This window comes from Sander lucioperca, chromosome 20 (genome assembly GCF_008315115.2).
Source record: "Sander lucioperca isolate FBNREF2018 chromosome 20, SLUC_FBN_1.2, whole genome shotgun sequence".
Lineage (NCBI taxonomy): Eukaryota > Metazoa > Chordata > Actinopteri > Perciformes > Percidae > Sander > Sander lucioperca.
Window position 1 is genome coordinate 5,834,469 of NC_050192.1, and position 26,651 is coordinate 5,861,119.

Below are 26,651 nucleotides of genomic sequence, written 5' to 3' on the forward strand. Positions count from 1 at the left end.
GATGTAGTGTACAGTCCGCTTGTGATTCTATTCCCCTCTGAGATAAGGTGAAAGACATTATTCAATCCATATGTATTGGACTCATAAGCAATCCATCAACACAGCTACGCTTGCCAGAGAGCAATCGGCTTAACTGAGAGCTCGCTGGTTTTCCATACACTGCATCTAAATCTATAAATTGGTCCACCATGCACCATCAGTACTGTCATCAAGGGTCAAAGCAGACTTGCTAATTTTCTATTCATATATTCACAGCGTCATCCTTTTTGCGAGTTTACAGTACACTTTGGGTTTGGGCTGAGGATGTTCTAGTCAAATAAGCTTTAATTAAAACCAGCAAAATATGCAGCTAAGCAGCTTCAGCAAATAACTTTTTCTGAAAGCACCCTGTTGGAAAGGTTTTGACAAATCATCTTCTATACCCATGCCTACCATCTGAAGAATGCATCCTTAGAATACATAACATAATATTCTAATTCACCCACAAAGCTGTCAGTTTAGTTACTTATTATTTAGAAGTGCACCCAAGATTTAGACTGTTTATAAAAGTTTTGAAGGCTCACAGGAAAAGAATGATATTCTGCAGGGGCTAAATACATTTTATGGTCCATTAAAATTCTCAATGAAATATAAAACATGAACAAGATAATATCCACCATTCCATTATAATAACACAACAATCAAATAGCTTTAAAATAATGTGTAATCATCTCCACGTAACTCCAACTAGCATGTTACATCAAGAAATAGGACAAAACATTATCAAACAATAAAAAAATTATATAAACATAGCATAATAGAATCTTGCAACCAACATTTTAAGACTAAAAATGAATAGATTAAAGCACTGAGATGTGTGGAAATGAAAGTTGCTGTTTGAGCAAAGTACAAAACGTATAAATAAGAAAGAATCATTGCATTTGTTCATGTGGACCCTGACACTGAATGGGAGCCCTGCCACTCTAGACATACAGTATTTCAGTAAAAATAGATGCTTTGTGTTTCGATTGGTAAAAAGGAACAGAGACTAACCTTTAACTCAACGATGCCCACTGCAGTGTCTCTTTAAATGCTTCCTCCAACTCCTGAAAATGAAAAGAAAGGCCATGTTTGTACAAACGAATGAAAAACAGTAATCTATCTTAGGCTAGCTCCAGGTGTCCCTAAAATACTTACAGAAGTTCCTTAGCAATCAACATCTTGCAATCTCTGTTTGGTATAGTAAATTGCCATCCCCGAAAAAATATATTAGAATAAATGTGCAAAGAGCAAACATACCCAAAAAGGAAATGAGGGTACTTCAAATGTACTCTGTATCCATTAAGGGATCTTTGGGATTAAAATTCTTGACAATTTCTGTTCAAAAGTTATGCTGAAAGGAATGAACTTCAGGTACACAAGACAAAGACAACACACCTGCTTTGCATTTGAAATCTGTGAATAATTAAAATGGGCTTAAACAAGTGTATCCAGAGTCTGATAAATAAGCCTCCATCTTTTGCCCCTGTTGATTGTTCCATCAGCTCAGCAATCTGTGCATGTCAGTGGCGGGGGGGCAGATATCCATTATCAATGGACTGTTTTCACAGACAATTGGCCATATTCAGGGAACAGCCAGTGGGGACCAGCCATGTGTTAAAAAAAACAGCACAGAGAGCAGCTGGGGATCTCCTCCCAACAGATGCTCTCTGCTGTGGAGGTGTGGGAAGATTTCCAGTACAGCCCTGGTGGGGAATGTGGGGTTCTGGGTGCTATCTGCACTCACCACCCCTATGATGTACATTTCTTTCACAAGGTCAATAATTGACTAGTTGCTTGACAACTTCTCAAAAGAATTTGCCCGGACCTATCGGCTATCTGCAGTGGGTGGGGCTGCAGCTCAGTTCCCCCCTCGACTGACGCGCGCACACACACACAAACACACACAATCACACTGGATGCAGGAAAAAATGCAGATGAGACGTACAGAATGACCTAAACTGAGGACAGCTACGCTCGTTATTGTAAGTGCAATGATAAGTTAAAGTCCAATAAGTACTTTATCAAAGCGTATGAATGTGTGTCCCAGCCCAGGTTAGGAAATTAACTAACAATGTAAAGATCAACAAGTCACTGACAGATATGTTCATATTTGATTCATTCAATAAATTATTATTTTTTTGTCTTAAATCCACCAGCCATTTTCATATTATACCAACATTTGCAGCATCCTGAGCCTTTTTGGTAAGCTTCCCTAGGAAATCTCAGCCCAGAGTAATTAATTAATAGTAATAATTATTATTCTCCCCCAAAACAAGAACTATACAAAAAAAATTGTAACTTTTTTTGCAACTTTCACTCTTCCGCAACTTCATTACAACAAACATACAAAAGACATCTCAATTTTTATCGCAATTCTTTACAAAAGCTCCCGCAAAATCAGGCATTTTGGGCCGCAACAATCTCAAAAAAAGGCTGCGAAATCCTGGAGGGACTGCCCTTGTGTGTTTTTTCATTTGTTATGGTGCGCATTCACCAGTGTTTTTTTGTTGTTGTGGTACGCATAGGCTACTCCTGATTTTGTCAGTCATCTCATCTCTTATATGCTGTGTCTCTATGATCCTATCCTGTCCTATTCATGGTAGCCTACTCGTGGACATTGGGCTGTCATCACGTGCTGTAGTAGGGGGGCCCGCCTTGATAATCCTGCATAAGGGCCCGGTGTTGGCTTGTTACACCACTGGGACTATTTACTAATTTACTGGAAATTGGGTCGTTGGTTTTCAAGATACATAGTCAACTGTTTATGACACAATGCCAGCGCTCTACAAAAGTTCAGAAAGATACCAAAATAAGTATGGATCATCATCTAGGGACTACAAATAACCACAATAAATAATAGAAATCTGTCAATTGGTTTATAAGATACCTTGCTGTTGGTCAAGGGTATGCTCGGGCCAACTGTAGCTAAGGATAAAAGGTCAATAAGTTACCTAAATTAATTGATCCTTTGGGGACCATGAATATTGATGTTTAACCAAAATCTATCAACATCCCGGTTCTTAGGACCCACAACTAGTAATACTTTTTTTTCTCCCCGTCCAGGTGGAGATGAGACTATCAACCCCACTCTGCACTGAAGTTGTGTGAATGCGGTACGACTACTGATAATGATTGCCATTCATTCTCCCCCTCAAACTGTGAAAAGTGTATTTTAAGGCCAACTGATGCATTGATTAAAAGCCATTACCTCTACTTGGCAGGAGTATAAAGGAAAAGTATTCGCAGACAGTGCATCCATTCATATTTCAATGCACCTGTCATGCCTTATCAGAATATAAGTATGATTGGGTGAAAAGGTAAATGAATTCCATTTTACATAGCACTAGACACATTTAACTATATTCAAATGCTTTGTAGTAGTGTGTTATTTGTTGTAGTAGTGTGTGATTTGTTTCCTTTCTGCCTACAGACAGTCATATGAAAATATTAGTTTAGATTTATACCCACTAATAATAAATATATAGTAGTTTATAATACAGTAGGCTATATTTAGCTATAGGTCACTCAGTTGTGTTCCAAATAATTTCTAATGTCTCCTTGAATTGTAGTTATAAACCACAACATTATGTGCTTGTTTACATGTGTCAGCCTTTTCCATTTTTCCAAACAACGTCATATACTGTATTAGCTGTACATTGCGTCCTATTGGACACTGACTAGCTGCTCTCAATACTTTCACACACTTTCCAGCTGTTCTCACATGTAAATCACATGCAGAGAGAGTGCAGGCTGTCCTGACAGCAAGTGCCATTACAATTGTGTGCACAAATCAATGATGCATCATCATTTGAAATGAGCTGCTAAATATGCATGCATAACAAATAGCATGATCAGAACACAATGAGCATGTCATCATGATATTAGTCGCTAGCAACTCAGTATTTTGCCTTTGTGGCTTTCAGCAGCCATCTGCACAAGTCCTTTTGTGAGGCTTCATAGAACACAGTTCCTGTTTCCTGCTGTGCTTTCACATTTTCTCCTCCAATCCTTCTGCTCATCACTTTTTACCACAAAATACTGGGACATAATAACAATTCTTCTAAATATCTTCTGTTTGGAGGTTTTTGTCCATCTCTCGGTCACTCTCTTACATCTGCCTGGATGGAAAAGACTATAGCTCTCATCTCAATTATGCACACATGAAACTGACATACTTCTTCAGTAGATTTACCATTATTACGCCCAGCTAGTTTCTATCATGTATTGACTTTAAGCACATATTATTTGAATTGTATCTTGGGCAAAGACCGACTTAAACTGATGTGAAGAATATGGACCCCAGCCAAATGTTTACCAATTCCTGAGGTTGCATTCATGCAACCACATCCCACCCACATTCCCATTCTCCAACCCGACCTACTAATATCACTAGCAGAAGTAATATTAATTTCTCTCACAGCATACCAGATATGGAAAATGTAACATACAGCACAATCTCCATGCCCAACAACCTGTGCAATAGCATATGTAACAACATGATGAGCAGGCAAGGACACAATCTTTAGATCTGAGTGTAGACTAAGAACCGGTCGAGGAGGGTGGTGGGTCGAGGGGGGAACACGACACTCAACAGTAGAGATATTACCACAGTAATCTACACTGAGAGGGTGAGCTGTAGAGCAAGCTGACCTTGAAGAGTTTTACCTGTCAATCAAAAGAGTGTTTCTCCTCTGTGACAGGCAGCGAGGCAGAAAGCAAAGCCCCAGATATGTCAGCTGGGTCCAGATGTATCAATGATGTGGAGACACAAAAATAATATGTGCACCACATTCCACACCGAAGACTGCTAAGAATGCTATATATTATCTGTATCTTCCTGCAGGCTTAACACCAGACATACACCAGCCTGTAGTTTGACGGTGGTGGCTGTGATGCTAAACCTCATGAGCAAATAGAATAGTTGCCACTGTGATCACTTTCCCAGAGTTGTTAAATCCTGTCTCTGAATATTCAAAACTGTTGTGCAGTGTTTTGGCATCTTATAAGCTTTTAAAGACATGAATCTGTTACACAAACGCAAAATGTTTCATGTCTCACCGGTACCTTAAACAACACACCCATACTAATACAGCCAGAATGGCTAAAAACAGCTACCCTGGAAATCCAGAGTTCTCACGAGAGCACAATTTCAATTTGCTCAGCGAGTCACTCTGGCATTGAGTAATGATGCTCATTACCCATGCCCTTGTAGCCGAGCGTACTTTTGTGATTGGTCGTAGTGTTATCCAATGGCGTGCAGTGAGATTTTCAAATGCATGCTTGGTTCCGCCCCTCGAGTTGGGCCATTTTCATTACTCTTAATCTTTCGGATTTGGGTCTGGATTTTCAGGCTAAAAAAACAGCAGTAACAGACTTGAAAGTGGGGCTTCCTACATGGGCTACTTAAACTGTGCTACATGGGTTGTTCATGTACCAGCTATATAAAAAACTGATATCATAAAACTTTATTAAAGCTAAGAAATATGTCTCCTTACTCCTTTAATATGGCGTATTTTTCAATTTTTTTGTGTCTAAATGGACTTTTCTTTATGGAAATTTATTTCCTCCTGCCAAAGAAATACAAAAATAAAATGCATATTGCTTAATAATCTATTTTATTTCTGTGATATGTAGGCAGCAAATGATGCATTCTATAATACAGAAGAATTAGAAAACGTTCAACTCATCATTAGAAACCTGCAGCTATATTAGCCTACAGTCTAAAGTGTTAACAGCCAACAATTGTGCAAGGCCACGGCCATTGAGGTCTACTGACTATGAAATCAAGACAAAGACAAGCTTACTGTCGGAGAGGAAGTCTTCACTCTTTAAAAGCTCCAAAAAAATGAATGTACAGTATCCTTGACAAAACAGAAAAAGAAAAATCATCTTTGCTAGACATAAAACCTTGGAGCCTGAAAATCATTGAGGCCAAGTAAATAAAAGCATCTTTAGTAGTAGAAAGTATATTTGTAAATGGATGAGGAGGGTAATGCTGGATGCTGGATCTCCTACAGTATTACAAAATAAATAATACTAAAGTGCTTAGCAACTGTGTTCCCAGCATGCCTTACGACAACGTGCTCTACTGTGCAGTATATCTACATAAGGCAGATCTCTATGAGCACAGGTCTCCCCCAGGCTTACCATTTGCTCTTAGGACGATGCTTCCACTGGTCAAACAGTGAAGATATTTAAAGCTTAAACTGTACTGCCAGTGTGCAGTATGTCTCTAGGTATCATAACTGCTTAATGTAACTACTATTTTGCCGATTCCTTCTACTCCCTTAAATTGAAATTGTAACAAAAGTCCAGTTAAAGTAGTAAACAGGTGGTGAGGAATATAATGTTGTGAAATAAGATGTCTGACACCAGGACTCTGCATGCTGTTGTTCCATTTCTACTCATTTCTTGAGATCCTCCTCCTGTCTATTTGCCATATGCGGTCTTACACCCTTTACTGTCACCCAGAAGCATTGGTTGCAGAAAATATTGATTGACATTAAACGATAAATGTTACAGGGTGCAGAGATTGACACCCGACTAAGAAATGGGAATAAAAACAGCCAGTAAAGCTGTAACTTGAGACTGAGACTTGTGGTTGATCATTAATACAGTTCTATTTCTGCAAGAAAAACTCATTCCCATGTGACTCTTCCCCCCCTATCCAACATCACAACACCCCGCCTGCCGTTCTTCACACCGAGCTTGAATCGAGTCTTGGGGAGAGAAATGTTGCACCTGGGTAAAAATGGAGACTCTAAAGCAGCTGTGTCATTGGTGGATGAGATATTTTGGCGTTACACAATTGCAATCCTCGCCTTCTGCTTTTGATGGCTGCTCACTGGGAGAGTAATTATGAACCCCAGAGATCACTTTGAGAGGTAAACTCCCAACATGCAGAGACAGTCATTTCAAATTACAACAGTCAGGGGTTAGTTTTTTACAAAAATGGTAAGTAACGTACCTACGTAAAAAAGAAATGCAAACCTGTTTAACTATTTTCAAGCTAAAGGTCATTTTAAAGCTGTCCGAGCCTGAATTGTAGTCCTCTCTGGAGGCACATTTAAAAATAATTTAAATTTAATTTTAATTTAAAAATGCTGTTTTTATTGTATCAGTGCATGCAGTTTCACTTGTGCCTCCCACAGTTTCCGTGATGCAGCTTTGTGGTTCACCCTTCATCGCCAGTGACGTCACACAGATTTGTGTGCACACATGCCCAGCTGCAAGGCCACTCCACCCCGTCTCCTTTTAAAAGACATGAAAACAGGGATCACAATATCTCCAGCATGGGGCTTTATTCCTGTGGCAGTGTGCTGTCCTGCACAGACATTGCCCTCTGAGCAAACAAGATTACGCTGATGAACAGAGGCAGGCTTGTTTACTCCCTGTGTCAAGGTACTTTAAGGGTGACTCACGGTCAGTGAGGAGGAGAAACTTTAGAGATGAAATGCAGCTCTCAGGTATCTGAGGCGATCAAAAGGAAACTGATTCAGAGTTTCTGTAAACCAAGTTCTCAAATAACTGGGGGTTTTCAGTCATTGATTAATATGTATGTGGTGCTCTAGTGAGTTTTTACAGCAACAAAAAGGTGTATGTTGGATTGATTCAAAATAAACTACAATATGTTCATGTCTAGCTTTAACCATACTACACATACCATAATCACAGAGTTTCAGGAGCCTATATTGTAGGGGAAATAGCTGAAAGATGTTGTCAATGAATGACACATACATCCGTATCATGATGCAAATGAGTTGGAATTTGAGAATCCCAGTTTCCAAATAGACAATAATAATATATAATAATATTTTTTTGAAATCCTCTACACAACAAAAATCAAAGGTTTGAGTTTGTCGGTGCAGCAATTATTTGAAATTATTATGCAATACATGAATCTCATTTCACAAACCAGTAAAGAATTCCCATGTGGTACTTAAATGCTGCTATATAGGCCAAAGCTTGTTAAAGCAATGTTTATAGTGTCACTACGATTCTGTACATCTCACTTTATATAAACATTGTTCATGGACTAGACCAGTTTAGGTCACATACTGTATGATCATGATGGATGTCGACATGTGTTTGGTCTGCTGTGCATTTGCTGGAGCAAGAGAGATAGCTGTGTGCTTGGTTGGCAGACAGCCATTTAAGAGTGGGCTCCATCTTGACTAAGGATGGCTGATTCCTATCTGGTACTTTTCCACAATGGTTTATCCATTTACTGGAGGCAATACTCCTATAGCTCCCTGAAGTAAGATGTTTGTTATTCATGCACATGCACACAGATATATCATTAAAAAAAATCTTGGATGAACAGGACCTCTTTCATTTTACTCAAGATATTCAGCGGCTTTACAAGAATACAGAGGAACTCCACATGTAGCATCTGGAGATTAAAAGGCAAGCGATGACGCCATTTATTGCCTCAGCAATATTGTCGTCTTATGTGTGGCACATTGCGCAACCTTGAGTGGAAAGCATGTAAATTGCAATACAAATCAGTTTGGTTCTCTTCCTTTAAGGTAATAATTGTACCAATTTTGTACAAATTACAGCCGACAAATTCTACGGAAGTAACTTAAAAGCATGTTAGAAATCCTTGACATCCTTACAGAAAAGTGGCATACTTAAATTTATAACCTATAGCATCAGGCTGATCTCACAGACTATTTGCAAATGTATACAGCAGAAAGTATATTCAGACAGTATGAGAACAATAATGTGTTTTTTGAACATTAAAGCATGTCAACATGTTCTAGTAGAAACACAATAAACAAGTATGAACCTGAAAATGAGCATAATATGGGACCTTTAAAAAATTGTTCATGCATGTTGATGCATGCTGTCATTTTTCATATTAAAAATGTTTTTATAGATAGAATTCTTACAATTACTTAATTTCTAATTTCATTTGGTTTTACTTGATTAAAATAAAGCCTTCTACATTTGAATCGCATAAAATGTGCTCCATAACTAAAGCTTAATGACCTTCATGTACACTGTACATCATGTCTGCATAACCCTGTAGTGTGAGACCTTTTGCCCACCAGGCGATAATACAGTAGATTTCTGAAGAGTTTATCACAGCAGAATGTAAACCATTATGTGTGAGCAGGTGTGTCTGCTCTGTGCAGCACTGTATGAACTGCATTCATGTTTATGTGCTAGGAAGGGCAGGCTAACTAAACTAGGCCAGAGGGGGGTCGTCTCCATGGTGACAGCAGTAAAAGAGCCGGAAGCACCTGTGTAATGCCAGCTACTTGTAGTGGGTTTTTTTTGGGGGAGCATTATGAAAGTAGAAGTGGTTAAATCCATTAACTGATTCATAGAAACTGCTGTCTAGCCTTTTTCCTTTTCTGATGTTTTTTTTTTTAAACAAATAAAGGGTTGTAATCTTTAACAGCCTTCATAAACCAAATCATCTTTTATTTTCTGTATCAGTTATTAAAAATCTTTATAAATGTATGTCATGTATGTTAATATCAGCACATAATGTGTGTATATCTGATATTGCAACTACAATTGAATGACTTTCTTTACAATATAAGTAGGAATGGTCTCTGTAAATGATCCCGGAGAATGATCTCAGCAATAAGACTTTAGTTCAGGAACTAAAGGTCACAAGTGTTTCATCTCTTGAATATCACAAAGCTCATATTTCATATTAGGGGTGTACAATTCAGAAAATGTCATGATTCGATTCAATTCCGATTTTTAGGCTCACGATTTGATTCAAAATCGATTTTCGATTCAAAAAAACGATTCACAGTATGTAAATGTAGTTACTTTTCCCATGTGATGGCAGTAGACATACAATTTAAAAGAAAAGAAACAACAAATGAAATGTAGTTTGATATTACTTTATATGTCGTCATACAAAATTTTAAACTTTTGCAACTAAAAACTGCAAAAGTGCCAAGCTTTGTCCAGCTTTCAAATACATTTAATTCAAGTATAAAACTGTTAAATGTGAACTCGACTGGGCACATTAAACTTCCTAAAATTAGGCTTTTTTAGAACTGTGGTAACTACAGTCCATTCAACAGAACTTTTGTGATGTGTCAGAATCACATAATGGATGTATACACATTTAGGTGTGTGTGTGTGTGTGTGTGTGTGTGTGTGTGTGTGTGTGTGTGTGTGTGTCTCTCTCTGTCTCTCTCGGTCTCTCTCTCTCGGCTTACATTTACTGACATTTAACTGATCAGGGGAAGTTGGTTGATTTTTGTATGTCTTTAGTTCATATTTAGTGTGTGTGTTATTTGGTTAAATGTAGGGTGTTTGAATTTGGGGAAATATTTAGTTCAGACTGTAGTTAGTTCTGTGCATTCTGTTAAGCTTCTTACACACCGGGCAGATTATCAATCGTGGGACAATATGGCGAAGTCAGTGACTGGAGTGGACTCGAGTTTGTTTGGTGTGTTCCGTGTTGTCGTTTGTTGGAGGAGCTGTTGGTTTTCATTTTGGCCAACTCTATGTTCGAGATAAGGTCCCATGTATGATTGCGGTCTACCTTGTGGTTGCGGTCTGGTCTGGTGTGTGTGGCTGGTCTGGCGAATCTGTACATTATTTTGCAGAAACAGAAGCAGGTCTACGTGTTTTGAAGTGAGCATGCTCCGCTGTGCAGTTACGATGTCTCCGGCAGTTGAGAACACTCTCTCAGACGCGACGGTGGGAGTTTAGAGCATTGAAAGAGTGTGTGTTGGTTGACTGGCACGGTACTTTAGGTTGTTGTTCATCCACGTCCTTAATGTTAATCTCCGGGTGATGCTCTACCATGCTAGTTCTCAAGTTTGTGGTGTTTCCAAAATACTTAACTTTCGCTTTGCAAAGCCTGCATATAGCACGATTCCTATCAAGTTCCGTCTTCCCCTCGAGGTTATAAAAGCCAAAATGTGTCCAAACTCTCGCCTTCAATGAGGATGGAGCGTTCTCTTAATACATCCATGGGATGGAGCAGGTTGAATAATTCTTTCTGTGAGGTTTGCCATTGTTTGCGCCGACTAAACTACCTCCGCTGCACTCCTTCTTCTTCTGATTATGACAAGAGTGCCCAGGTGTCAGTGTGAATTTGACACAGTGCCATCTATGGGAATGGTGAGGTAATGTCATTTCAGAACAATAGTGTCAAAACGAAAAAAAATATGAATCGATTTTTGGAATTCTATGAATCGATTTTTTGGAATTCTGTGAATCGATTTTGAATCTGTAGAGCTTGAATCTCGATTTGAATTCGAATCGATTTTTTTGCACACCCCTATTTCATATAGTGCATGGAATGGAAAGTATATCCTCCAAAACTTAAAAAGATGCATCTCTCTTGCCTTTGGACTCCATATATTCATCTTATTCAATGCAAGAAGGCCACAAAATGAAGCCTAATGCATCAGCATCATAAAAAAATTGCCACCACAGTGCCTTTAATGCACCTCTCCAGCTTGGGCTTTCTAGTAGATGATCAAAGCTGCTGGGTCTAGGCCTGTAAAAAGCTTGACTCTAGGGGCAAAGGGGGTCCATTGACTCTAGCTACTCTCCTTTGCCTTTGAGGGCCCAACAGGGCTTTCATTTGCTCCTGCTGGCTCACTGCTATTACAAAGAGTAGATGGCCTGCAAGACGCCTGCTATTTTTATAATTATTAAGTGCAACGGGACATGTTGTGCTTGGAAACTGCAAAAAAGATGTAAATGCTGTAATTTTCTTCATTTTTTTCAAGATGATTAGTTAGGTGGGATAATAAAAAGACTGAAAGGGCCAGGCTGAAAGGAGAAAACTGCTGTCAATTTGACCCCCATTGTGACAATTACTCCAGTGGGACACAGTGATGCTTTTATGCACTGGAGGTAAAAGCACTCTGGAATTTGTTTAGACTCTAACTAAGATGCTCACGTGCTTCATTCACATCACTTTGAATCTGTCTGTACAACAATTACGACACGTGCCAATTTGTCTTCGCACTAAAGCATTTTTTTGTGGCTCACATCTACATCTACACATTTCTGTTTCCAGACAGACAGATTCTTCAGCAGGTTTGAGGATCTGCATTCCCTAATAAATTAGATTTGATGATATTTTAGCTTTACATTGGCAAGATTCCTTAGCATATCTGTCTAACAAAGAAGCTTGTAAGCACAGCGTTTATTCTTGGAGGAGTGAAAAAACCTGACGTAGTTTTCAGAAATAACAGCACAGTCTTCAAAGGTGTTTTGTTACCAAGCAACTCGACTGCAACCCTACTCTGACGCAATGCTAATGGTGAAGTTACTCATTAACTAAATAGAGCATGTGACATAGTCCCAACAGACACTGCACAGAGAATAGGACAAGACAACATAAAAAAAAAAAAAACGTAATCTGCCTTATCCTCTATAGGAACAATTGTGATGGGCACAGGGGGAAGGAATTAAAATCTTCTCTCAAGTGGGGGAGCCATTGATGAAGCAACGCAGGCAGAAGGTTCAACTCTGTTTGAACACAACAAACAGACACCTAGAATTATACTTCCTTGTTCAATTTACAGCCAACTGTGCGCCAGAGCAGCATTAAACAAGCATCTGGGTGTTTTGGCTCACGTTGCCGTCAGCTAGGCGGAGAAATCTCTTTCCTTTCCGAGGCTCAGTACAGGGACGCATGAGGCCATCTCACTCAATGTGAAACATAAACTTCTATATTCATTTGATGGTTACAACTTTATTAATCAACTTTGCTTAATGGTGCAGTTAGTTTATTGTGGAACATTTTATTTAAATTTTTTTATTTAACCTTTATTTAACCAGGTAGGCCGTTGAGAACAGATTCTCATTTGCAACGGCGACCTGGCCAAAAATAAGGCATTAACGTGCAAGACAACATACAGTTTCACATTCAAAACAGTACAAAAATACAAAATACAATAGGCTACATAAATACAGATTAAGTAGGCATTACAAGCCGGTGCAAACATTCAGCATCATACATGGAGGAATTGACTATAATTATATTAACATGAATGTGTTCCTCCTACCTAATATTCTCTTTCACACCAGAATATTAATGTAAAAGTAAAATAGGGACAAAGAAATCTCTGATCTAGAACACTGGTTCCCAACTTGCGGGACCTTCCCAAGGGCCCCAAAATAAATCTAATGCCCTGTTCAAACTGGCTGCGTAAATTCGCTTTGCGTCACTTGTGCAAGTTTGGTCGCTCAAGTTGAAATATTTCAACTCATTTGGATACAAGAATGACACTGCGAATTTGCGTCTATTTGCGTCTTTGCATCGACTTTGTACATGTACGTAATGGCAACGCGCAATTCGTGGAAAACGCAGGTTTGACCACACTGTGAGAGGTCACAAGATGATTATTTATGTATCTATTTATTTTGTCTAACTTTTTCTAAACTTTGCTTTTTGATTGTTAATTCCTAAAATGTACTACTATAAGACAAATAAAGTTACGAGAGAGTTCTTTTTGCTAGTTGTGTTAAGTGTAAATTACGTTGTTGATTGGCAGAGGAATATTTATCATTAGAAAATGTATACTACATATATGACAGATGTTTTTTGATGTTCAGCTGACCTTTTGTGCCCTAACTAAATGACTCAAGATTGTGCTAGCTTAGCAACTAATTACAAATAAATAAATGGAAGTTGATCAATTGCACACGGTCTTTATTTCACCTATAAGTGCTAAACAGCATGTTTTTTTCCTTAAAAAAGTTCCTAGAAAATAGAGAGTATTTACAGACCCTTAAAAAAAAGTGTAACTACTAATTGTACATCTCCAGGATTAAGAAATGCATTCTGAGTGAAACAATCAGAGAAGGAAAATAGACAAAGTGCTCACAAGCCAAACTGGACAAGAATGAGATCCTAAAGCAAAAACCAATGGGAAGAACCATTAAACTATTCAGCAAAACACCAAAGTAATTACACATCTGCAAGAAAAGCAACAGAATGTTTTTCATAGCATGCAAACACATGAGAGGAGCTAATTATGAATTACATTAAGACATAAAGAAAAACCGCCAAATCAGAAAATCCATGTCTAAGACTGATCATGATTTTCACTAGTCTCACTAATCCATCTGAGAGTTTTTGCTCTCATATGCAAAGTCACAAACTGAACAGGCATCATCAGAGTGATTGAATTCACCCCTGTGGTCTGTTCAAATATTTCCCTGCCAGATTAAGTTTGCTAAACACACAATTCAGCGCAATTACACTAGCCTTGTCGTCTGTCATTATATCGCTGAGGAGGAGAGATGGGCATACACCCCAGTGACAATGAGAGCAACTGAATTTCTTCAGAGTCGGCCTATCAATCCATTAGTAGTCCAATTCAAAGCAGCCTGCAGGCTGGAGAAGGCCAAGCGTCTGCTTTGCTTAGACTTTGGTTGCACTTTGGTGTCACAGAAGGATGGGAGGAAAGGAAGTGTGGAGGCGATGAAAACATGAAGAGAAAGTGATAATTAAAACAAGAATACCACTGAAATGTATTAAAAACACAGTCCATGTATCTATGGACTGTTAGCCTGTATTAGGGACAAATGGTAATAGTTTAGCTCACACTCTAATCTGGGATGTCAAGCATAAGCTTCTAATTTAATTATTAGGTGAAAAAGAAAATGGGAAACTATCATATTTAAAACAGTAACAGTACCTCAAAGAAGAATGTGGAGACCAGATAGTGTTTAGAACGTTACAGTATTTGTGCTCATCTGTTTGTCTGTATGTGCCAAGTCTGTTTGTTCTTCAGGCAGTAAGAGTGGCCTTTATCTAGGCTTTGAATATTTACCAAGCCATAGCTTGATCCCCCAAAAGGAAAGAAAGCACCAACTACAGTACCTGAGGAGTGGAAATAGGGATTAAACCCACAGTTTTTTCCTCACACCTACACACAGCCACACCCGCCCACTCAAACAGTTTTCCATTTCCCCAAATTCAGATGTTTAAGCCTCCCTGTGGCATTACACCAAACAAATGTTGCTTAGTATTGACATTGACTCAGTTTGAAAGTGCCTTGGGCTCAGGCTTCGTGATGAGTCACCAGAAGCTGATCTAAGAGCAGTTTGAGAAGCCTGCCCTAGATATTTCACATAGTCGAGGAACAGATTAGAATGCAGCAGCTTTGATCCTGTTAATATGATGCCTCCCATCTTTTCTGTCACCTTTGGTACATGAGATGATTTGCCTTTTCCTGCTAGCAATCAGTGAAGTGGGTCGGGGCTGTGGATCTGTTTTGTTCTCCTCACCAGTTCTCTGGCTCTCAATCATCAAGTAAAAATGTTATACCCCAGGGGCGATTCTAGGATCAGACCTTTAGGGGCGGCTCAGCCCCTAATGAGAATGTGACACGGATATAGTGCATGCAAAAGTGTTAACCCCCCCCTGCTAAATCAGTAATTTCATTAGCCGATAATCTCTGAGCTACTAACTAAACCTGACACTTTATGAGTCACAGTAATAATGACCAGTTTGACACAATGTTCTAACATTCAGCAATTTTAGTTGCTTACGTTTCAATTTGGGTTCTAATCTGCGCCATGAAATAGCCAATTTCTTCTCTGGGGACTACCAACGTTAAACTGACTAAAACCTTCTGACAGATCAGATAGAGACTCAGTCAAAGGCGGGAGTCTGGCACAACCACCTCTGATTGGCCAACACTGTTTCTGTTAACCCTTTCCTTGACTGGGTTACAGGTGCATAGCATCGGCAACAACGACACAGGGTATTACACCTGTTTCAAGCCCTTTGAACCTGTAATTGTTTGTCCTCCGCAAGGTTATAACCATTAACGAAAACGAACAAAATAACGAAAACTAGGTGGGAAAAAACAATGTCGTTAACTGAAATAAAAATAAAAACGAGGCATTACAAAAAAACGATAACTAAAACTGTAATGTCTGTTTGCAAAACTAACTAAAATAAAATAATTGAGTAAATGTCCTTTGTTTTCGTCTTTGTCGATGTCTTTCATAGAGCAAATAACGTTATATCTTTCCGACCATGACATTTCCCGTAGACATGTATAGTTTCCTAGCGGGAACCCAGAAATTCCGACATTCCATGTCAAATTGAACACAACATGTCCGTGCCCCTCGGCTGGCATCATGGTGGTACCGAAAGTTGGAAGAAAGCAGCAGTCCTATTTGATTATGACTGTGTCAGATAAAAGCAAGTGCCTTGCAGTGGAAGGTGGTAAAATATGTGGACAATTTATTAAAGGGAAAAATCCCACGAATTTGAAAGTACATTTGAGAAGCTCGTACAAGCTAGGAGGCTAACCTAGCTTACCTTAACAAGGTAAAAGAAAACGCAAAGCCCCCTTTCCCTGAAACAGAAGCTAACCCCGGTACAGGGCATGGATGTATGGATACAGGGCCAGGCAGCAGGACAGAGAACACTACAGGAGGGCTTTCACTGGCGACCCGATAGCGGCTGGAAGCGTGGGTTAATATGTGGATTGATACTGGGATGTCTACACAACTGTGTGAGTCAACTGACTTCAAAAAGTTTGCTGCTTTACTAAAACCAAAGTTCAAAACACCTGTTCATGTATGTCTTTTTTAGTCTGTTGGCTATTTAGTTTTTTTTCCTGGAACACGTCACACATTTTGCACTTCCTGCAGCGTCTTATGTAGACTGTTTACATATTTATGACCATATGTAGGCTATATTTTATATACTGGTGTTATTGTTGAATACATTGTGAATACATATTTCTAAAATTGTATGATGTTTTTGTTGAGTTATTATTACACAATACTTTTTCTGACCTTTTTGAATCCCTCGACAAATAACCCATATTACAAAAAAAGACTAAAACTAAACTAAAACTAAGCATTTTCAAAAAATAAAAACCAAACTAGCAAACCCCCTTTAAAAACTAATTACTATTGTGCGCGCATCAGTCGCGGGGGGAACTGAGCAGCCCCGCCTGCTGCAGAGAGCCAACAGGATTGAAACAGCAGCCGCTTCAGCGGCGTTAGAGTGAAAAAACGCAGCGTACATTGATGTTAAAATGTATACAGGTTGGCAGGACGGTCTAAAATGTTTTGCACGGTCTTTCGCTGTACGTTTTGTTGGTAACTTGTCCACACCTCTTCTTTCGCGCGAAAGGGAAACACACTGTCTGAGGTCACCTGACGGGCACAAGGCTACATTGCGCATGCATCAAACTGTGCGACGCACACACGCTCCGAACCGAGACAAGCGGACCGAACGGTTCGGATGTTTTTTCATGAACCGTGCCACCCCTACTATATGATAACATGCTGCTGTAATAAGAGAAAACAAATCAGATTTCTTAATTTAAGGTCGACAGTTAAGTAATTGAATTAAAATGTCACATTTTTAATCTATTTAACATGACATGTAAACTACTTTTAAATGATTTTAGCCTGCTGTTTAGCACAGCAGATAATAAATTGCTTATCACATTTATTGTTTCTTTGGGGTCTCACAGTTTTATTATTACATATGCCAACTTTTGGAACTTATCTAATGATTTTGACAGCCCTGCAAAGACACCAGAAGTGTGTTTGACAGCTAAGCTCATACAATATCAATGAGCCACATATTCTCTTCTCAAGGGAGAGAAGCGAGCAGGGTCTGTCTTTTGTATTTGTCATATCTCCTCCAGCCCATGGTGACCGCAATGTGTCTCAGACACTTTGGCTCACAAAGGACAGATCGCTACCAAGGAGCCAATGGAATTTGAGCATTGTGGGAAATGGCTTCCCTGTGGCCATTTTGAACACGCCAAGCCATCTTCCCCCATGTGTTATCTTCTCTTAAGCTTAACCAGAGGTGATTTTTCTCTCTCTCTCATCATGTAAGGATCATGGAGCTGCACTGACAGAAACAAGCTACCCCAACTGTTGGTTAATAAACAGTGCGTGGCAGTCGCGAGCACACGCCAGAGTTACTGAGAAACTGTTCTGCACACAACATACCAACCATACAGTTGCAAGAAACACTGAGAAAGGTGCACTCCAGCAGGATTGCAAAAAAGATAAGTGTGGATTCTTCTAATTTATTTTTTGTTTTGAATTTGGTCCCTAAGTTTGGATCATAATGCCTTTGCTTCCTCTCTGAAAGTGCTTGGTGTCTTATTTATAAGTTTATTTTTTAAGATATTTCATTTAATTTGTACATAATCCCCCCCCTTAGTCTTTTTTATTTTGGTTACTTATTTTTTATTTATCTATACGTTTCCTTGTCTTCTTCAAGGTTGATTATATTCTCTTGTGTGTATTTGATTGAATGTACATCCTCTACGAGACATTGTATGCTTATGTTTGTAAGTTCTTCAATAAAAAAAAAAAAAATATATATATATATATATAAGGGTTGCACAATATTGACAAAATGTGATATTGATTATGAATATTGTGATATCGATATTAATTTCGATATTTTTAAACATGTAAAATTAAAAAGGTTATGGGAAACGCATCAAAATAGATTCATAACAAATTAAACAAAGTTTTCTTACAACACAAGGTTTATTTCAACTGACTGTCATATTGGACTGGTACAACATGAATAAATAAATAAGGACCATGTCTACAGAACAGGATATGTTTTACTGGTTGTACAGTATAAAATATATAAAGAGAACAGGACACAACTTTTCTTTCGCTTCTCTGATTCGTTCCATTTGTTGTCTCTATCAAATTTCTTCACTTACACTGTCACTAATATGCACACACATGGTACGCTCCATAGGGTTTACTAACATGTGCAAGTGGCACGGTAACTAGCCAATGAAACATGATCATTATAGCGTTTCAAGCGGGCTCTAAATCAAACACAACTAAGCCACACAGCCAACGGACGGGACGCTGCGCTCCACAAAATAAACAAAATATTGCATACTTATCTCGATATATTGCGATAACAATATTGAGTCGATATATCTTGCACCCCTAGATATAATATTGCGCAACCTGATATTGCGATAACGATATTGAGTCAATATATCTTGCACCCCTTATATATATATATGTAAATAAATAAAAAAGGGCAACAAGCATGAGCAAGCAGTTTTGTCAGGTTAGCTTCTACTTTATTAAGAAAACAGTGAGTGCACCTACAACGTTGCTTATAGTCCGTTATCACACAGGAAAAAAACGTGAGTGTGCATAACTACAGCAGGTACAGTAGCTTAAAGTTGAACCAGGAAAGTGGGCTGGAAAGTGTGGTATGATCTTTAGATGGGACAGTTTGGGTTGATGTGATTTTACCGTTAGCCTTCCTTTTCTCTTCAAAATAAATTGACTAATTTGGGGGTTTGCTAAAAAAAAAATTCCGACAATCTGACAGCTTGCGTTTCTTGCCCTTTCAGACCTATTTGTTGCAATGTTGCCTTGTTCCAAGATCTTAATTAATTTTAAAAAGAATTATCAGCACCAATGCCAGAAGCTGGGAAAATAAAACCCAAAGTGATGCTGCTACTGTAAGTAATGCTTGAATTAAAATCTATCCCATTTGTATTTTAAGTCCATTTTGATTATGTGTACATCATTTCCGTTTTCATTATTTAACATGTTTAACACATATCTTTTCTATCATTTCAAAATAAAACCAATTTTGTCTGTAGAAAAAGCATCTCTGGATTCTGTATCCCAGCACTATTGTCCTTTGGATAACAAGGCTGGATGAATAGCTGGTATAAGTGAGCAATAATTAGCAATAAAACTACCCATACTGGCCTCCACGTGAAACATAACCAGAGCAACTGAGGGTCATTGATTGTTTGACTAATTATTTTCAAAACTGGTTCAAAATAAGTCTGCTCATGTTACAAACTTTACTACGACTATGACCATGCAGGATATTCTCTAGTGTACATTTACTCTTTTAGATTTTAAAGATTTTAAAACAGTTACCATAATGCCTCATTCATTCTTATATCACAAGTTAAAAAGTTAAGGTTTTGTATTCTGCAGTAGATTTTCTTTCTTTTTCTTTTTTCATTTGTCTGGAAGTATTTAAATTTGGCAAATAAAAGTATCTTGTGTCATTTCCCCAATTATAAGGTATTATGTATTAACTTGGATTTCATAATGTGGATTATAATACATCAAATAAAGAACTACAGTTTTTTTTCTGTCAGAAATGTCCAAGTCTGCAAGTGACATGAAATTGTGTCTGCCTGGTGTCACCCCACCATTAATCGAATAGCCGGCTTACATTGGTTCAATGAGCAAGGCAGGAAATGAAATAGCGGCACTGCTAGATTAAAAAGGGGAACAGGGAGTGCTGTCAGCCCATTTGAAAAGGAAACATGGCTGAATACTAGCCATGACAGTGGAGGAGGATTTCATTTTGTGGTACCACTGACAAGTTAAAAGACTGAGTGTGACTGATAATGGTCCAGTCAGATCTGCAAAATATGAATTTACTAATGAAGCTAGTAATGGTAAATTGTTATAAAAAACTGCTGATCCACTTCACTTTTACTCCATTACTACCCAGTTGGTTCGGCCTGTTTTACGTTTTAAATAATTCACTTTGCTACCAGACACAACAATGATTAGGTTTTGCTGAAGCTTTATAATTAGAAAATCTTAATTAAGAACGTATCTGTCACCTCTGATTAGATCTTTGGGCCTTTCTTCACATATATAAATAAGGTCAAACCTAACTAAGGTTATCATGATCTTAATCAACATCTTTACAACTGATTTGATACCATGTGCATTGGTGTGATTATGGCTTTTATCTCAATGAGCAATAAAGAAACAAGACTTATATACAGCCATGCTAGCAGATCAATGAGGCTGTACTTTGGCACAGTGGTGCTTTGAGCTACATGCTAACGTCAGCATGCTAGCAGGATCCCAATGAGAATGCTAACATGCTGACTTTTTAGCAGACATAGGGTCCTATCTTGCACACGGCGCAGCGCAGCACTAAGCCCGACGCAAGTGTCTTTGCTGGTTGAAGACCGACGATGTTGTCAGTTGTCAATAACGCAGCATTTCATTTCCACGCCTGCTTCACCTCGTGGAATTTTGGTAGCATAGTGCTTGTGCAATATATGATCTGCTCGCGCACTTTCACTTCATGAACGAGCACATTAGTTTCTTCTCCTGAAAATCTCTCCTTTCTGCTTGGCAAATCCACCATCATAATAGCAATGCGCCACGCTACAAACCCGCCTGGCTTTGAAAGGGAATGAGAGATGACACTTTGGTTTATTGCATGTTACACCCAAAACACACCTATGATTAATGAAGACACTAAATACAACCCTTTTGAACCATGCACCTGGCTCACAGGCCCTTTTTTCTACCGTTACACTAGCAAAAGTGGATTTGTACACGCCCTAAACGCACCTGCACCAGGCGCTTCACGCTGTGCACTTAGATTGTTAAAATAGGGCCCATAATGTTTACCATGTTCACTATCATTGTTTAGTGTGTTAGCATGCTAAAATGGGAATGTCATTGGTCAAATTCAAATTTTGACCTGATGATGGCTCTATTATGTCCCCAGATAATCAGTCAATATTCATGAGACAAATTATATTAAGTTCAGACTCTGAAAGACCTCATGCCTACATGAACATAGCCAAGCTCAGACATGTACAAATAAAAAAGCTTGCTGTACGTCTCTGAACAAAATATAAAGTAAGATTAGTTTATTTCTGCTTTGCACTAAATAATTACTTTGGAGCACTAAGTTTAAAACCTACTTAAATGTAGGCAGACCTGCTAAGTAAGAGCTTGTAAGTTGAAGACAGTAAACAATAACAGCCACTGTAGCTAAACTAAAACCAGCAACAATATAACTGTATATGTTTAAATGGCTAGTATTACTTGCATTACTATTAGTACTTGGCTAGTATTGTAATAAGTGTAGCTAATGCAATTACAAACACCACAACACAACAATTTTAGCAATTAAATAAGAGTGCTAGAACTTTTTTGTTTTCTGCACACTGTAAATGTCAGGAGGTTACAGAGCTGTCTGGGTCAAACTCTGTAAAGCACTTGCAAATTAGCAGTCACTAACAAAAACTGCTGCCAAAACACTAACAATTTACTAAATGGACCTTTTCTTTCTTTTTTTAAATGTCCCGATAATTTGTTTGGTATACGTGATGAAAAAATAAATCAAGACTTGCATAACAACAAAGTTGTGATGCTGGAAGCACTTAAGGCTTGTCTTTTATTCACAAAGATAATTTGGGTCAAAGCATTTCTGGTCTTTTTGTTTTGTTTTTATTGTGGACCACAGGGAAAACAGGGGATTAGTGGTACGGTAACAGACCATTCTTTCTGGGGATTATCAGTGGTTGCTGAACATGTAGCAACTTTAAAGGAGGGATAAAGGCTGTAGGCAATGACTTCCATTGGGCAATGTGTTGAACAATAGTACACTGGGATTTTAACCCAATCATATGGCATGAAGGATGATTAATATGCCTGCTAATGGGAGGAGGCTGAGACATCTCTGGATGTGAGATCAGGTATGAGGCATAAACAGCAGTTAACACTGGCAAGTGAAGATGGGAAGTGCACAGTGCATCAATCACTGGTGACAGCTGGGACAGACGCAGGGAGGTTCATTAGCAAGAGAGGAGTGGGTGCTCCACTACGTCAAATCAGACTAATGCTAATTAGTCATTGCTGCACATATATGCCTCTAACCGAGACCAAGCCAAACTAGGTGTGTAACAGTACACAGGAGTCACGGTTCGGTGGGAGTTCAGTGCTGCGGAAAAACAAACAAAGGCATTTCTGTTTTTTTTAAGTGTGCAAGTGCAAGTGTCAAAGACATTTTGCCCACTGGTAAATTATTTTATTATAAAAATACGTAACATTCCAAACACTTCTGTATTACACTGTACAGGCACTAAACACATACTTTCCAATAAGACAAGAGGTCACAATAGGCTATAAATCTAAAAAGCATCTCCTGTGCTATGAAATTGAAAATAAAAGAATATGGGTTGCTTTCTCCTCATCCCGGTGATTGGCACATCTGGGCAATGCATTAACATGTTTGATGTGTTTTCATTCACACAACGTTGCTCTTCAACGGTGAAGCAATGCCAACACACCATCCATCTTTCTCTCCGTAGCTGACTGGGGAGGGTATTCCAGCTGCGGCATTGAATTTGCGCACGCCATAGTGTGACTGGCTCGCACGTCTCAGCACATGTTGCTAACGCCGTACGGCTAACAGTTTCCAGGCGGAACTCGTGCTTGTGAACTTTTTGGTTTTAGGAAGGGGGAACGATTGAGCACAAGATAGGTGTGACTGTGGTTGTAAAATTGTATATTTGCTTGCATATACTTGCGTGGAATTTTTATTGTTTTACTGACCTGCCAAGGGACTACAGGCGGAAAATAGCACTTGTGCATTGTCCCTGTTTAAATAAAATAAATTCTAAATTCTAAATCAGCATAGCAGGATGGTCAGAGCCAAGAGCCATTGCAAACAACTGTGACCACTGTAGCACACAACAGTCTTTATTGTCATGTCAGATACTCTCACATTCTCTGGAGTAAATACCATGGTTAATTCTTCAAGCCGAGCCCAATTGGGCCCAATGTGTTTAGGACCAGCCACCAGGTGGTTTTTCCTGTGAGGTTGCCTCCCAGGCCTGATACCAGGGCAGTGTCCTGGCTTCCTTTATCCCGGTGCATTTGTTCTTTTCTAAAAGTTACCATTCAAAAAAGGTCTTTAATGTGGCTCTCAATCTGACACCTTATCTGGGTCCACTTTGCCCTAGGTGATCCTACAGAAGCGGTTTCTGCTGACATCACAGTAATGTTTGACTGAAGTCCAGGGTAAGAAAGCAAAATTCATAAAGAACTGTATCGGCTACTGGGAAGGAAAGCAATTCTATGTCCATACTGAGTAATCTGATTTACCAAGATGGCCTAAATATGTCAAACTTAATTTGTTGCACACAGAGCACAAACCTCCACCATGTTATTTTATCCACACCAAATTCAATGCATTAACCAAGCTTCAACATAAGGATGCAACACTATTTATGATTTATCACAGTGGAAAAATGTTTAATCACACTGACTGCAGTGTTAAGCCAGTGTTTGTTTCGGGTACATTTAAATTTTCATGAGGTCTATTTCATTTTCCTCACTCCTTTGGAGTATTTAGTAAGTTGAACTGTCAAATGTCATGTCCTACATGTTTGAAATGTGTTTTGAGTATAATGTCAAGCTTCTCTTCACAGTACTTAATGTAGACAAAAAAAAAAAAATCAGTACCCATGTACTCAAGTAGGACTGCACTATATGAGGAAAATATGCGATAACGTTTTTGAATATCGCGATAACGATATTACTTGCGATAAATAAACAGATATCAAAGTGTACCCAGTTCTGCAATTTGGCTGCTTTCAGTATTCTGCTAAAATACAACAAATTGCTTGTTGAATTTAAAACAAATAAAGGAAATCCTTTCTAACATTCTAACATTGAATTGAATAAAAAGAATATTACATTTTAATGTGGAGTTTTCTGCTGATATTTTCTTTCAACTAACACAAAAAACCTATGAGTGTCTATTGCCATAAGTTGCAGCCTTTTCGCAATGTGTTTATTTATTGCAATGATGATAAAAAAACATATTAAAAAAAAAAAACAATATATTGTGCAGCCCTAAACTTAAGTGTGTTCTGGAAGAGCTAACGCTAGTTTGAAAATATTCCCTCTGCTACATTTCTATTTGTTATGTATTTGCATGCTTTATGTTCCTTTGTTGCCAACCCTGTGCTGGTTGTTAAGGTAATTTCAGCCCCAAAGCTCCTCTCAAAGTCCAGTCCAGTCTACTGACTAAAGAATGAATACAAATGTGGACTATTAGTACATCAATTATAGAAAAGGCTAATGCCTCTCCTCCTCTTGACTGAATGGTCACTCCAGTCCTTCTGATCACAGCTGACTTCACTCCATTGAATTAGCACACAGCCTTCTGGGCAACTGGCTCAGGGGCCATGTTGGAGCCTCAGTGGTGAATATTAGATTGCACGCCTCCAGATCTCATTAAAGGAAGCAACAGGACAATGTCTGCATCTCAAATGAGACCAGAGGCCATCAAGCATCCTGACTCCCTGTTGGATTTACTGATTTGATTGATATTGTGTGTGTGTGTGTGTGTGTGTGTGTGTGTGTGTGTGTGTGTGTGTGTGTGTGTGTGTGTGTGTGTGTGTGTGTGTGTGTGCGTGTGTGTGTGTGTGTGTGTGTCAGGATATAACAAGAGGGTAAGATGTCCTTTTTCAGTAAATATAATTAGGCTGCTTTTACAAATTACACAATTGGGGGAACATAGGAATTTGAGTTTGTGTATGCTATAAATTGCCTACATTATTCTGCCCATTACATACACAGGTCATATGATAGATTTAAAGAAAGAGGCTATTGGCCAGACACTCACAATATCTTCAGTTAGAGGGGTTTCTTCCTTTCTTGTCCTCCTTTCCAAATGGCAGTTCACTGAAAAACAAACATCATGGTGTCAGTGTCCATAAGCATAAAAACATCTGCCTTTAAGATATAAAGACAACATCATAAAACCAATGCCAATGATTCAACCAGTATACTCCAGACACAGTGCTTGGTACAATGTACTGTACTGAAATGTGTCAATTGAGTCCAAAAGTGGGCCAGTGCAGGTTTTTTTTTTTTTAATAGCAAAGATGTCCAGTATTAGCTTAAATGATTATCTAAAGTTTTAGATAACTACTTATGCCTGAAGGCAGGACTTTTACAGTGGTTAACCAGTAGTTATTAATTAATACAGTTTAGTACCACGAACAATTTCCCAATGTCCACTATTAAGTTAAAAGAAGTAGGCTGATACTTCAGAGAGGTAGCATGATAGCGGATAGGCCATTCACTGTAATTATACTACTGTAAATATACTAATTATACTCCCTTTAGTATGAAACCCATAGTTATTAGACTGAGAAAACCTTTTTTCACCCTTTTAATTGTGTATATACTGTATTATTATAGCAAACCACCTAAAGCAACCCTCATGTCCTCATGCTGAAATCTCTTTTTCACACCACAATATTATTGATGGACGTTATAACAGGTGATTTAGACTCAAACAAAATGTAAATTTAGCATGAAAAAGCTTGTGATTTGAGCTGATAAAGCCAAAGTCTCTTAATTTTTTATCTAAATCGTTTTTTGTGTGAGTGAGAGAAAAATGAATGACCTCGAAAATCATCATTTTCGAGCTGAGGTGATCTCATCAATCACGAAATAAGAACATAATCTCGTCCATAATAGACAGATGGGACACTTTGTGAATGACTATTGCTTTTTTCTTTATCATGCGGCATTTCACTTTCCAAAATCAATTCTACCACACAAATGACTCACAAAACATTCTTCTTTTGGCCTACAGTACCTTAGGAGCACAGTTTGTGTGAAATTGGGCAGAAATAAGTAAGCTTCAATCAGTTAGTTTAAGTTTCAACCACTATAATCGAAAATTGGCTTCAACCCAACCTTAATTCTCTATTTTAAAGGAGACACAGCATGCTCATTTTCAGGTTAAAGGGTAACTACCGTTTTTTTCAACCAGGAAACAGCAGTTATCCTTTAATACTTGTATTTGGCGTTTCTACATGTTTACATGCTTTTTT

The 26,651-nt window shown here is 38.5% G+C and overlaps 1 protein-coding gene across 6 annotated transcripts in view; it reads right to left on the reverse strand.

The window, feature by feature from the left end:
* The window catches only part of syt1a (synaptotagmin Ia), a 209,533-nt gene that overhangs the window by 112,726 nt on the left and 70,156 nt on the right, over positions 1-26,651 (reverse strand). For 4 of the 6 annotated variants that reach the window (XM_031313288.2, XM_031313289.2, XM_031313292.2 and 1 more), the window contains exons 2-3: positions 25,430-25,488; positions 1,033-1,085 (exon numbers count right to left, since the gene is read on the reverse strand). The gene's annotated coding sequence lies outside the window, so the exon portion shown is untranslated. Of the gene's footprint in view, positions 1-1,032; positions 1,086-7,301; positions 7,313-25,429; positions 25,489-26,651 lie in introns of those variants that run through there. The other 2 variants (XM_031313290.1, XM_035995861.1) reach the window with 2 other exon arrangements.